This window comes from Loxodonta africana, chromosome 13, assembly GCF_030014295.1.
Source record: "Loxodonta africana isolate mLoxAfr1 chromosome 13, mLoxAfr1.hap2, whole genome shotgun sequence".
In the NCBI taxonomy this organism is placed as follows: Eukaryota; Metazoa; Chordata; class Mammalia; order Proboscidea; family Elephantidae; genus Loxodonta; species Loxodonta africana.
In genome coordinates, this window is record NC_087354.1 from 39,035,123 (window position 1) to 39,050,269 (window position 15,147).

The 15,147-nt window shown below is 38.2% G+C and overlaps 1 protein-coding gene across 14 annotated transcripts in view; it reads right to left on the reverse strand.

Moving 5' to 3' along the window:
• The window catches only part of SCAPER (S-phase cyclin A associated protein in the ER), a 492,396-nt gene that overhangs the window by 125,462 nt on the left and 351,787 nt on the right, over positions 1-15,147 (reverse strand). The window lies entirely within an intron of this gene.

The following is a 15,147-nucleotide window of genomic DNA, read 5'->3' on the forward strand; positions in this document are numbered from 1 at the left end:
ATGCCAAGCATGTTCTTACCTTCAATTACACAGCTAGAGATATATAGCCTACAATGAAAGCTTTCACTTTATTTTCAAAAGAATAATAATTTCCTCAATAAAGAAACCTTTTTAAGTTCAAGACCATATTTAAGCCCTAACATTTAAATTATTCTGAGTGTTTCGGCTACTATGGTCAATGAATGCTGCTGATGGAAAATACATAACTCTTTATCAACTCCTTCCAGATTTCTAGAACTTATTTCTGTACTTCTTTAAAATATCTACATATGTGTGTATGTGTGTGTGTATAAATAATCTCAAGCTTTAGAAAAATTGCAACTAAAACGTTCTTCCTGAACCTTGTGAGAGTAAGTTGCTTACATGATGCCCTATTACCGGCTACTTTTGTTATGTATTTCCAACACACAGGGGCACTCTCCTACATAACCACAGTATATCCATCAAATTCAAGAAATTAACATAGATTCTTTATTACTATCTAATTCTCAGACCCCACACGAGATATGCCAATTGTTCCAATAATGTCTTTTACACCAAAAGGATCCAGTTAAGAATCATGCTGTGTCTAGTTGTCATGTGCCTTTAGTATCTTCCAGTCTTGAAAATTCCTCAGCGACTCTTTGAGCTTTCATGATTTTGAGGCTTTTGAAGATTATAGGGTATAATTTTGAAGAATGTTGGACAATTTGAGTAGGTCTGATGTTTCCTCATGATGAGATTCAGATTATCTGTTTTTTGCAGGAATATCACAGAAGTGATGTTGTGTTCTCCTCATTGTAGTCTCTCAGGATGGCTGAAAATTTTGATTTGTTGCATTACAGATAATGTTCACTTGGACCACTTGATAAGGTGGTGTGTGCCAGATTTTCTCACTATAAAGTTACTCTTTCATGTAAAAAACCAAAGCAAACCCATTGCTGTCCAGCTGATTCCAACTCCTAGCGACCCTACAGTATAGAGCAGAACTGCTCCATAGGGTTTCCAAGGCTGTAATCTTTACAGAAGCAGAATGCCTCATCTTCTTCCCTTGGAGCAGCTCGTAGGTTCGAACCACTGACCTTTCAGTTAGCAGCTGAATGCTTAACCACTGTACCACCAGCGCTCCTCTCGTTCTTTCACTTAGTAATTAATAATTCTTCACCTAAGATTCTTAAATTAATGCTCATCCTTATTCTTTCCTAAGATAAGTATTTAAGGGTGTAAGTTTTTCTTATGGTTTTTCTTTAGATGCATCCCCAAAATGTCAATATGTTAGTATTTGCATTATTTTTCTACTTTGCTTTTTAAAACTGTATGATTTATTTTATGAACGCTGAGTTCATTAGTTATCTCTTTATCTCCAAACATATAGGGATTTTTAAAATTCCTTTTTTGTTACTGACTTCTACCTTAACTGCATTATATTCAGAGAAACTGATTGTATTATACTTTTATTTAAAGGTACAAACTTCCCTCTAAGCACTGCTTTTCAAAAATATGCTCATTAACATTTAGTTCAAAACATTTTCTAATGTTCCTTGTGATTTTGTAGCTATGTTACTGATTTCTAAATCCATGCCACTGTCGTCAGAGAACACGCTTCGTATGATCCGAAATTTCTTTAAGTTTACTGAGATTGTTTTATGGCCCAGCATAGTCTGTCTTGCTGAACATACTGTGTATGCTAGGAAAGAATATGTATATTCTACAGTTGTTGGGTGTAGTGACCTATAAATATCAATTAAGTCAAGGCGGTTGATAGTGCTACACTGTTCATGTCATCTATGTCTTCGCTTTTTTTTTTGCGGGGGGGGGTAGCTGTTCTATCATTTGCTAAGGGAGGGAAGTTAAAATACCCATCTATGAGAAAAGAACTGTTTATTTCTTCCTTTAATTCTACCAATTTTTGCTTCATATACTTTGAAGCTCTGTTATCAGGCACATACACATTTGTTATTGTTATATCTTCTGATTAATTTGACCCTTTTATCATTACGCAAAGGGAGCCCTGGCAGCACAGTGGTTAAGAGCTACGGCTGCTAACCAAAAGGCTGGCAGTTTGAATCCACCAGCTGCTTCTTGGAAACCCTATGGGGCAGTTGTACTCTGTCCTATGGGATCACTATGAGTTGGAATCGACTTGACAATGGTTTTGGTTTGATCATTATGCACTGTCTTTATTGCTATTAATATACTGTATATTAAGGCCCAATTTATCTGATATTAATATTGGAGCACCAGCCTTCTTACGTGTACAATTTGCATGATGTATCTTTTCCATCCATTTACTTTCAACCTATATTTATATAGGTTGTGTGTCTATATTTACAATGCATCTCATGTAGATGGAATATAGTTGGGCCTTTTTGGCCATTCTGATAATCTCTGCCTTTTAACTACAGTATTTTGTATGTTTCACTTAATGTAATTATCGATATGTTGGATTTAGGCCTATTGTTTTATTGTCTGTCTCTTCTGTGTTTCGTTCCACTCTTGCTCCTTTCCTTCCTTCTTGGGACTATCTGCATATATTTTAGAAAATCACTTTAATTTACCTGTTGGATTTTATGGTATTTTGTTAGTGACTGATCCATGGATTAAAATATACAGTCCTATCTTTTCACGGTCTACTTAGAATTGATATTGTACCACTTTATGTAAAATGTAGAAAGCTTGTAACCTTTTCATTTTATGTCCTCTCCACCCTTTATGCTATAGTTATCATATACAGTACACTGAAATACGTTATAACTCTAAAAGACAATGTTAAAATTTTTGTTTTAATCATTAAAAAAAAAAACAAAAAACATCACCATCAAGTTGATTCTGACTCACAGCGACCTTATAGGGCAGAGTAGAACTGCCCCATAGGGTTTCCAAGGAGCAGGTGGTAGATCTGAACTGCCATCCTTTTGGTTAGCAGCTGAGTTCTTAACCACTGCAACACTAGAGCTCCATACACACACACACACACACACACACACACACAACCTTAAAAGATACTAATGGGAGAATATTTCCATTTTCATTGTTCTTTATTCTTTCTTGAAGAAACCAATTTCCAATTGGTATCACTTGCTTCACCCTTAAGAAATTCCTTTACCAATTCTTGTAATGCAGGTCTGTTGCTGACAAATTCTCTTAGGTGTATAATTTTTAAATATGAAAATGCATTTATTTTACTTTCGTTCTTGGTGACTAATTTTTGCTCAATACAGACTTCTAGGTTGATAGTTTTTTTCTCTTTCAGCATTTTAAAGATGATCACTTTCTTCTGACCTCTCGTGAGAAGTTGGAAAGTTAGGCTATTATTCAAATTTACGCACCAACCACTAATGCCAAAGATGGGAAAATCGAAGATTTTTATTAACTTCTGCAGTCTGAAATAGATCAAATACGCAGTCAAGATACATTGATAATTACCGGTGACTGAAATGCAAAATTGGAAACAAAAAGGATCGGTAGAGGTAAAGTATTTCTTGGAAGAAATACATCCAGAATGCTCCTTGGAAACAAGGATGGCGAGACTTCATATCACATACTTTGGACATGTTGTCAGGAGGGGCCAGTCCCGGGAGAAGGACACCATGCTTGGTAAAGTAGAGGATCAGCGAAAACTAGGGAGACCCTCAATGAGTTGGACTGACATAGTGGCTGCAACGATGGGCTCAAGCATAACAACGATTGTGAAGGTGATGCAGGACCGGGCAGTGTTTCATTCTGTTGTATAATGGGTTGCTATGAGTTGGAACCAACTCAACAGCACCTAACAACAATAACAGCAACATTCTTTTGATAATGGTATAGGTGTGTCCCATTGTATCTCTGCTCTCCTTCTGTATATCCAATGACGTGTTGTAGACTGCTTGATATTGTCCCACAAGTCCCCTGAGACTCTTACTCCTTTTTTCCCCCTTTTGTTCTTCAGATTAGATAATTTCTATTGATATAGCTTTTTAAGTTCAATGATCCATTCCTCTGTCATCTCCATTCTACTATTATGCCCATTCAATGAAATGTTTTTTAAAAATTCGAACTTTTCTCCAACACCCATTCATGATAAAAACTCTCAGCAAAATAGAATAGAAGGAAAACTCCTCAACATAATAAAGGGCATTTATACAAAGCCAAGAGACAACATCATCCTAAATGGAGAGATTCTAAAAACATTCCCCTTAAGAACAGGAACCAGACAAGGATGCCCCTTATCACCACTCTTATTCAACATTGTGCTGGAGATCCTCGCCAGAGCAATTAGGCTGGATAAAGAAATAAAGGGCATCCAGATTGGCCAGGAAGAAGTAAAAGTATCTCTGTTTGCAGATGACATGATCTTATACACAGAAAACTCTGAAGAATCCTCAAAAAAAAAAACTACTGAAACTAAAAGAAGAGTTCAGCAGAGTATCAGGTTTCAAGATAAACATACAAAAATCAGTTGGATTCCTCTACACCAACAAAAAGAACATCCAAGAGGAAATCACCAAATCAGTATCATTCAAAGTAGCCCCGAAGAAGATAAAATCCTTAGGAATAAATCTAACCAGAGACATAAAAGACCTATAAAAAGAAAACTGCAAGGTACTACTGTAAGAAACCAAAAGGTACCTACATAAGTGGAAAAACATACCTTGCTCATGGATAGGAAGACTTAACATAGTAAAAATGTCTATCCTACCAAAAGCCATCTATATATACAATGCAATTCCAATCCAAATTTCAATGACATTTTTTAAGAAGATGGAGAAACAAATCACCAACTTCATATGGAAGGGAAAGAACCCCCGGATAAATAAAGCATTACTGAAAAAAAAAAAGAACAAAGTGGGAGGCCTCACTCTTCCTGATTTTAGAACCTATTATACCGCCACAATAGTTAAAACAGCCTGGTACTGGTACAACAACAGACACATAGACCAATGGAACAGAATTGAGAATCCAGATATAAATCCATCCACATATGTGCAGCTGATATTTGACAAAGGCCTAGTGTCAGTTAACTGGGGAAAAGACAGTCTTTTTAACAAATAGTGCTGGCATAACTGGATATCCATCTGCAAAAAAATGAACAGGACCCATACCTCACACCATGCACAAAAACTAACTCCAAATGGATCAAAGACCTAAATACAAAGTCTAAAACAATAAAGATCATGGAAGAAAAAATAGGGACAATGTTAGGAGCCCTGATACATGGCATAAACAGAATACGAAACATTACTGAAAATGCCGAAGAGAAACCAGATAAATGAGAGCTATTAAAAATCAAACACCTATGCTCATCTAAAGACTTCACCAAAACAGTAAAAAGATCATCTACAGACTGGGAAAAAAATTTCAGCTACGACATCTCCAACCAGTGTCTGATCTCTAAAATCTACATGATTCTGCTAAAACTCAAACACAAAAAGACAAACAACCCAATTAAAAAATGGGCAAAGGATATGAACAGACACTTCACTAAAGAAGACATTCAGGTGGCTAACAGATACATGAGGAAATGTTCTCGATCATTAGCCATTAGAGAAATGCAAATCAAAAGTATAATGAGATTCAATCTCACTCCAACAAGGCTGGCGTTAATCCAAAAAACACAAAATAATAAATGTTGGAGAGGCTGTGGAGAGACTGGAACACTTTTACACTGCTGGTGGGAATGTAAAATGGTACAACCACTGTGGAAATTGATTTGGTGCTTCCTTAAAAAGCTAGAAATATAACTACCATACGACCCAGTAATCCCACTCCTTGGAATATATCCTAGAGAAATAAGAGTCTTTACACGAACAGATATATGCACACCCATGTTTACTGCGGCACTGTTTACAATAGCAAAAAGATGGAAGCCACCAAGGTGCCATTCAACGGATGAATGTATAAATAAATTATGGTATATTCACACAACGGAATACTACGCATCGATAAAGAACAGTGATAAATCTGTGAAACATTTCATAACATGGAGGAACCTGGAAGACATTATGCTGAGTGAAATCAGTCAGCTGCAAAAGGACAAATATTGTATAAGACCACTATTATAAGATCTCGAGAAATAGTTTAAACTGAGAAGAACACATTCTTTTGTGGTTACGAGAGGGGGGAGGGAGGCAGGGTGGGAGAGGGATATTTACTAATTAGATAGTAGATAAGAACTACTTTGGGTGAAGGGAAGGACAGCACACAATACAGGTGAGGTCAGCACAACTGGACTAAACCAAAAGCAAAGAAGTTTCCTGAACAGACTGAATGCTTTGAAGGTTAGCGAGCAGGGGCAGGGGTTTGGGACCATGGTTTCACAGGACATCTAAGTCAACTGGCATAATAAAATCTATTAAGAAAACACTCTGCATCCCACTTTGAAGAGTGGCGTCTGGTGTCTTAAATGCTAGCAAGTGGCCATCTAAGATGCATCAATGAGTCTCAACCCACCTGGATCAAAGGAGAATGAAGAACGCTAAGGACGGAAGGTAATTACGAGCCCAAGAGACAGAAAAGGCCACATGAACCAGAGGCTACATTATCCTGAGACCAGAAGATCTAGATGGTGCCTGGCCACAACTGATGACTCCCCTGACAGGGAACGCAGTGGAGGACCCCTGAGGGAGCAGGGGAACAGTGGGATGCAGACCCCAAATTCTCATAAAAAGACCAGACTTAAATGGTCTGACTGAGACTAGAAGGAACCCAGTGGTCATGGCCTCCAGACCTTCTGTTGGCCCAGGACAGGAACCATTCCCGAAGCCAACTCGTTGGACATGGATTGGACTGGACAATGGGTAGGAGAGGGATGCTGGTGAGGAGTGAGCTACTTGGATCTGGTGGATGCTTGAGACTATGTTGGCATCTCCTGTCTGGAGGGGAGATGGGAGGGTAGAGGGGCTTAGAAGCTGGCAAAATGGAGATGAAAAGAGAGAGTGGAAGGAGGGAGCGGGCTGTCTCATTGAGGGGAGAGTAACTGGGAGTATGTAGCAAGGTGTATATAAGTTTTTATGTGAGAGACTGGCTTGATTTGTAAACTTTCACTTAAAGTACAATAAAAATTAAAAAAAAAAATTCAAACTTTTCTTTTTTTGGAAATAATTTTAAACTTCTCTCAGCCACCCCTAATGTTTACATCCTATAAAGTTACAGTACAATTACCAAAACCAGAAAAGTAATACTGATACAAAATGGTGAACTAACCTATAGATCTTATTAGAATTTTGCTTTTTTTTTTTTTAAACCCAGAATTCAATGCAGGATCCCATATTGAATTTAGTTTTCATGCCTCTTTAGTCTCCTCAAATCTGTGACAATTTCTTTGTCTTTGTATTTTTTAAAGAGTTTTGGTCAATTATTTTGTGAATGTCCCTTAGTTTAGGTTTGTCTGATGTTTTCTTACAATTAGATTGCATTTTTGCCAAGAATACCACAGAAGTGATGTTGTGAGCTTCTAAGAGGAACATATCAGAGGCTAAATTATACCAATATGTCCTGTTATTGGTGACGTTAACTTTGTTTATTTGGTTAAGGTGGAGTCTACCCACTTTCTTTATTGTAAAATTACCCCTTTCCCCTTTGTAATTAAAAGTATTTTGGAGTTATTTTGAGACTATGCAAATATGCTGTTTCTCATCATACTTTTGCCCAGTACTTTTTGCATCTATCAGTGACTCTCTCTTACAAATTACTGTGCTGTCTAGTAGAAATTTTGTTTTCATCATTTCTTCTCATGTAATAAATAGCCAGTGACTTTTTTCTTTCAGTTATATTTTTCTGTTCTAGAGAGCTTTTTTGTTATGTTTCTTCTCTGCTGATATGTCACATCTTTCATTCATTAAGAGTATTATTTTCCTTTCTGTCACTGAGCTTAGTCATAATAGTTGTTTTAATATCATTGTCTGCTATTTCTAACATCTCTGTCATCTCAGGGTTGGTCTCCATTCATTGCCTTTCCTCTTGAGAATGGGTCATATTTTTGTTTTCTTTGTTTGCTGAACAATTCCGGATATTGTGAATATTATGCTGTGGAGACTCTGGCTTCTGTTATATTCCTCTGACGAGTGTTTTTCAATTTTTTCCTTTTTTAACAGGCACTTGACTTCGTTAGACTGAAACTGCAAAAGTCTATTCTTGGTCGGTGTGATGGTTAAGGCTGTGCATCAAGTTGGCTAGGCCATGATTCTTAGTGGCTTGGCAGTTATGATGTAGTTTGGCAGTTACATAACGATGTAATCGCTTCCATGATGAGATCTGATATAATGTAATCACCTCCTTGATGAGATCTGCTATGAACAGCCAATCAGCTGAAAGAGAGTCTCCTTGGGGTGTGGCCTGCATCCAATATATATATATGGACTTTCTGGCTTTTGCTCTGCTCTAGACCTTGCATTTGCCTTGTCATCTCATTATCTGAGCTCTAGTTCTAGGGATTTAAGCCAGCAGCCAGCCAGTTTACCTGCTAATCTTAGGTTCATCAACCCCTGCAGTTATGTTAGTCAGGTGAAGCCTCCAGCCTGATGCCTGACCCATGGATTATATACATGTTTCACTGGTTTTGTTTCTCTAGAGAACTCAGCCTAAGACAGATAGTATCTCAAATCTCAGTTCAGTTCTTTTATCTTCAGCGGAGGTACTTAAGAGTCTATCCTACACATGCATGGCTCAAGGATTAATCACATGTTTATAAACAATTAGAAGCTCTCCCTTTCTGGCTTTCTTGTTTCTGAATATCCCCCTCACTTTCTAGCAGCCATCTTTGTCTTCAGGTCTGTCCTCAAGCCACAAAGACTGTGGATTTTCTACCAGAGTTCTTGACACTCCATGCAGCACCAACTGTGGCCTTCTTTCAGGCCAAAAGCCATAAAACTGGAAATCTCATCCAATGCTATTCCCTTCATGCAAGTGCTATTCCTATCCAGAATTATCAGTAAATTCAGGTATTTGTTTCTTTATACTTTATCCAGAGATTGTACATGTTATCTGTAGGAGGGTTGGTCTGACAAGCATTTATTCAACATACAGGAAGCAGAACTGAATTATCTGTATGGTACTGATTCTTTCAAATTTGTCAAGACTTCTTATAAAAAATGTGTGTTCTCTAACGTTGCACATCGGGTTCTATCTATGGGCATTAAACCAAGTTTGTTAATTGTTTCTTCAAACCTTTTGCATCTTTACCAATTTTTTTGTTTGCTTTACCTACTGATATTGAAAAGCTGTAAGCTGAAATTTCCACTGATGGTGGATGTGTCAATCTCTCCCTCAAGTAGTCTTCATGACTTAAAGTGATAGTGATGATGGTAGTGATGATACCATTTCATATGACTGCAATGAAAGGGTATTTAGAGTTATAATATGACCCGTATTCTTTTATTAGTTGAATTCTAAAGGTAGCTCTGAGAATAAAACTCCACAGTAATCACAACACCTCTTAACTGTTCTCACCAAATTTAAATTAGCAGTGTAACTTGGAATATAGTGGAAAAATCATGGTTGGGATTTAAAGAAGACTTAAATTTGAATCCCAGTTTTACTGTTAACAACCTTTGAAACTTTTGGCATGTACCTCTGCCCCATGTATCTGCCATCTCTTTCCTCTTTTGAGTTCTGCTGTCTTCATTTACAAAATAAGTGGACTGAACTAGACCAGACACTCTGAAGGCCTCCTCTCTGGTTCTGATATTCTGTGTCAATAAGACACATGTATTGGACAGACAGTACACATTTTGAGGAAGGAAAGGGCAAAGTGGCCTTGACAGGCTGAACAAGTGCCACATAGTGAGGGACGATGGAAGCAAGACGCAGCTGGCACCAGGAAGAGCACTGTCACCTGTAGAATGTTGAAGGATTTCTGTTCTCTTGTAATTAACTAAGGGGTCAATGTTCTGGCTCCTTTGTACAAAGAAAACAATGTGGTGATTGGGTGTCCCAATCCTCTGCTGCTATAATGAAAATCGAACAGGCATCTGGATGGTGCAGCATATGACTCAGTGAAAAACAATCCCCTTGCTGCCACAGGTTGCACTTAGATTTTCTTTGTTTGTATTCAGGGCTTTCTTGTCACCTTTTGAAGAGCTCACCAACAGCCTCTTTGATCCAACAATATCATATCAATTATTTAAGGCTCGTACATCCCTTTTCAATTAACAATCTCCTTGGCTCCAGAAAATACATACACACAATTTATAAGCATATTCTTTAAATATTTCATGAAGAACAGGTCACTATGAATTAAAAATAAGGCTGCTAATGAAATATTTAATGTTTTTCAAAATGCAATAAACGTCAAGAAATTATAAATCTTTTAATTAAATGCCTTTTCAATATATTCTTCCTAGGTAACAATATTAAACACATATAGAAATTAAAGACACAAAAATAATGCTCTGTTTTATTTGTCAACTCAATTAAGTGGGGACAAATCGGTTTAGCTTATAGGAAGGGAAGTCCTGGACAGGGACTCAGGGGACTAGAGTCCAGGTCATGACTGTGCCATTAGGTAGCTGTATGATCCTTTTTCCATATCTCAATTTGCTCAACTGTATATGGACTAGTTAGATATTATCCAACATTAAAAACCTATAAATCTATTTTCACTGTACTCAGTATTACTTTGACTGGTCTTTTTACTACCTTCCAATGTACATGTCTGGTCTTCTGAAGGAGATATACTGAGGCCAGAGACTCACTATTTTGTGCACTGGAACTATCTAGACACAGAGAAGATGCTTGACAATAATTTATTGAACAAAGGAAGAAATTTGCTTTAGCATATTTTAAGCTTTCACGTGTCTTGGAAGATAAAACATCTGTTTAACCATAATGCCTAGAGGAAGCCTGTTTAAATGAACTGTTTTGCAGGGCTCCAAATAAATTCCCCAAGAGCTTATCCTAAAAATCCTACTTACTATCTACACTGCAAAAAAAGTGTTCTAAGAAGGGCCATGTGCCTTTACAGTGCCACGTGCTAACTTGTTGTTGTGTTGTTGTTAGGTGCTGTCGAGTTGGTTCTGACTCATAGCGACCCTACACACAACAGAATGAAACATTGCCCAGTCCTGAGCAATCTTTACAATTGTTGTTGTGCTTGAGCTCATTGTTGCAGCCACTGTGTCAATCCACCTTGTTGAGGGTCTTCCTCTTTTCTGCTGATCCTGTGCTTTGCCAAGCATGATGTCCTTCTCCAGGGACTGATCCCTCCTGACAACATGCGCGAAGTATGTAAGACACAGTCTCACCATACTTGCTTCTGAGGAGCATTCTGGTTGTACTTCTTCTAAGACAGATTTGTTCGTTCTTTTGGCAGTCCATGGTATATTCAATATTTTTTGCCAACATCACAATTCAAAGGCGTCAACTCATCTTCAGTCTTCCTTATTCAATGTCCAGCTTTCACATGCATATGATGTGATTGAAAATACCATGGCTTGGGTCAGGTGCACCTTAGTCTTCAAGGTGACATCTTTGCTCTTCAACACTTTAGGAAGAAGGACCCTGCAGTCTACTTCTGAAAAGCATTAGCCCGTGAAAACGTTATGAATAATGTGCTAACTTATCTTTTGTAAAAATGATAAATCCAGATTTGCATAAGCTCTACCCATCCTCAAGGCATAGTCAAATCCAATGTCTCCTGAAAAGCCTCTCCAATGTCCCAAGCTAGAATTCATTCATACATTCATCAAATATTTAACAAGCACCTATTAAGTGCCAGGCACTCTTCCAGGTTGCTTGGGCTACTCTGTAGCTCTGATAACATTATGGACTCTTTACAGTCTGTTTTTAATATTTATGTATGCAATTTCTTTCCTCAACTGTGGGCTTCTAGGGTAAAGGAACTATGTCCAGTTCACTTCTATAATCCTGACATCTGTACAGTGCTTTGTTCATACCTACTGAAATGAAATACAAGAGTGCAAAAACAAATTCCAAGTGGTTAGACTGGAAGAAAAAATTCTTCTAAGTTGGTTGGTCTGCTACAGAGTCAGGAGGGTTGAGAGGCCTGATAATCAGGCGTCTTATACATTCCACCAGACCTCGATTAATTATTTCATGCTTCTTTCTAAAGAAAATGAGTTGGAATATGTGCTGACAAATATTTCCTATCCTGGGTTTTTTTTTTTTTATTTAAATGGTACTATCAAGAACTATGGGGCCCTGGTGGGGCTGTGGTTAAGTGTTTGGCTGCTAACCAAAAGGTCAGCAGTTCAAATCCACCAGCTGCAACTTAGAAACCCTATGGGGCAGTTCTACTCTCTGTCCTACGAGGTTGCTATGAATTGGCAATGGGTTTGGTTTACTATGAGCAGCCCTGGTGGTACAGTGGTTAAGCACTCAGCTGCTAACTGAAAGGTCCATGTATGAACCCACCAGCTGCTTTTTGGGAGAAAGATGTGGCAGTCTGCTTAAGTAAAGATTTACAACCTTGGAAACCCTATGAAGCAGTTGTACTCTGTCCTACAGGGCTGCCACGAGTTGGAATTGACCCAATGGCAATGGGTTTGTTTTTGGGTATCAAGCCTGCAACCAATCAAGGGTATGGCACGGCGTTTCATTCCATTGTGTATGTGGCTGCCATAAGTCGGGGGTTGACTTGAACGCTGTTAACAATAACAATAATCAAGTTAGGGATCCATATTTCAGTTACACGTACATTAAAACCAGGGATATACCTAAGTTAACAAGAAAAATAGAAATGTATTCAAAAGATTTCTAGAAATGTAAAAGTCACCATTGCCAACTATACCCACCCCACCTCCCACAAAAAATAAAAATAACCTGGGAAACACACCTTCCTCTTCCTATGGCCACAAACATAGTCACAGCAGCATCGGAATTGACAACTAGAGAATAAAACATACTGACAAATCCAGAAGTGCCACACATAAGAAGGGGAGGGATAAAATGTATTTAGCAAACAACTGTCCCAGGATCCGAGTTCCAAACAGCAAAATTCACAAAGCAGAATAAACATAGAATATGGCAACATCGGTTGATTAAAAGCTTTTCTAAGCGTCAGGAAACCTTGAGGTCACAAGCAAGAGAATGTTATTGAGAGGAAATTGGGGAGAGGATCAAGCACCTTACAAGCTCCTGGCACATGGTAGACAATAAATGATTTTTTTTTATTATGAGTAGTTAAGGTCTAGCTCAAACGTTCCTCTTTTGTGACATCCCAGGCAGAGCTACTGAACTCCTTCCTCTGCTTCCACAGCACTCAGTGCAGGCTGCCCTCACGGCCTTTACTATCTGTTGTCTATGGGTCTGTTCCCACCCTTAAGCAGAGAGCTTCTAGAACATAGGAGTCATATTCTCTACTTCTCTGGAATTGGAACATAGTAGGCACTAAACCGTTACTGGGTGAGAGAATAAATGAACTGCCTCATATGTAGCACAGGTTTCTCTAAATGAGAATAATTTGTGACCAGAAGGGAGTGAAGAGCCAGGATGGAGGTCACGTGTTTAAGTTTTCTCCCTCATTCCGTCACATTTCACATAGGGTTCTCTTCCATTACTGGTTCTGTTCAGAGTACATTAATGTCTCTTCTTCCAGTACCAGCAGAAAATAAGTTTCCCAGAGCAAATTCTTCCAGATGATTCAGCATGGAGTGATGGGGGAGTGTGGGATTGGTTTTTCGCTTCTTATTTTGAAATAATTTAAACAGAAATGTTACAAAAATAGTGTGGAGTTCACTTATCTGTAGACTGTTCCTCAGCTTGGGTTTTACAGACCTAGGTTTGACTCTTGGCTCTCTGACTTACTATCTGTGTAGCTGAGGCCAAGTTAACCTCACTGGAACTCAAGTTTCCTCATCTCTAAAATAAGAATAATAGTATTGACTAATACATAATAAAATACCTAGGATATAAAAAAAATAAGACTATACAAAAAATGTTAAGTCTTTTCTTGTTTTGCCTTTCAACTATTTCTGATAGATTTTTTTTTGCTAAATGTCTTACCTATATCTTAACGCCTTCTTTTGTAGATAAAACCACATAAAATTCAGCCTTCTACTGATGATTCAGCGTCATCAGTATAAACAGCCATTGTAGGTCTGTGTCTAGCTTTGTCCTCCCTCACTGCTGCTCCCTTTCATTGTCAGTGTGCTAGCCTATAAGGGCTTCATAATTCCCTTTCTGATTTTCAGCTTGTGATGTGTTGGGATTCATTTATTCACTCATACATTCAATCAAGGACTTAGTGGATCTGTTAAGTATCAGGCCCTGTGTTAAGACCTTGGAGACAGTTATAAGTTAGCACCTGTCCCTTTGATTTTACCACTGGCAGTCATTATATGAGTTGGGATTGACTTGACAGCAACGGGTTTAGTTTTTTTGGATTTTGGGGGAAACGGATGCATCAATAGTCAATTATAATTCAAAGTGGTCAATTCTATGAAAGGTATAAGCATTAAGATGCCTATGAGCCCATAAGACTACCTAATCTGGACTCGGGGAAAGGGTTAAGTTAGGGAAGGTTTATGAAGAAGGTACCATTATGCCAGTTAAGGTTTGTAGAATGCGTAGAAATTAACCATATGGAGGAGGGAAGAGAGCAAAAAGCATTGAATTTAGGAAGGGCTGTTAGAACCGTGTGCTGAATAAAGGTAAACAGGTTCTGAAGAATAAATCTCCTGAGATGTAAACTTGCAGATTGGGAACAACTTTGCATCAATACCTCAGGGGCTCAGAAACTTCACCGGAAAACTTCTGGCCCCAGGGCTCTGTTCTGGACCGATGCTGTCAGACTTAAACCTTTGGTTGTTATCCCGAGATTACCTCTTTCAACATCTGTGAGCTGAAGTAAAATTTAAGGCTACAATTGGCTGCTTGTTCCCATTTTAAAAGTCTAACAGGTTTGCCCCTTTCTGACTGGGGAGTTTCTCGCTTTTTTTTAAATCTCAATGACCATCGAAAATTCCTTTTAAAATCGACCCTTTCAACTAAGCTGGCAACAGCTTTTTTCCCTTCCAGAGTACTCAGGAATTCCTGTGGCCTCAGAGGTTTGGCTTTGGGTTCAACTGATTCCAAAGCCCCAATCTAACCCTGTAAATTTGTAATCTTGGCAAGTGGTACAAGCCTATTATTCATTAAATATTGGAATTTAGAAGAATCCAATATAAATTTTCAAATTATTTAGAGGTTCCTTTTACTGCCAGGGAGTACTTTACCGTCCCAATCTTCACT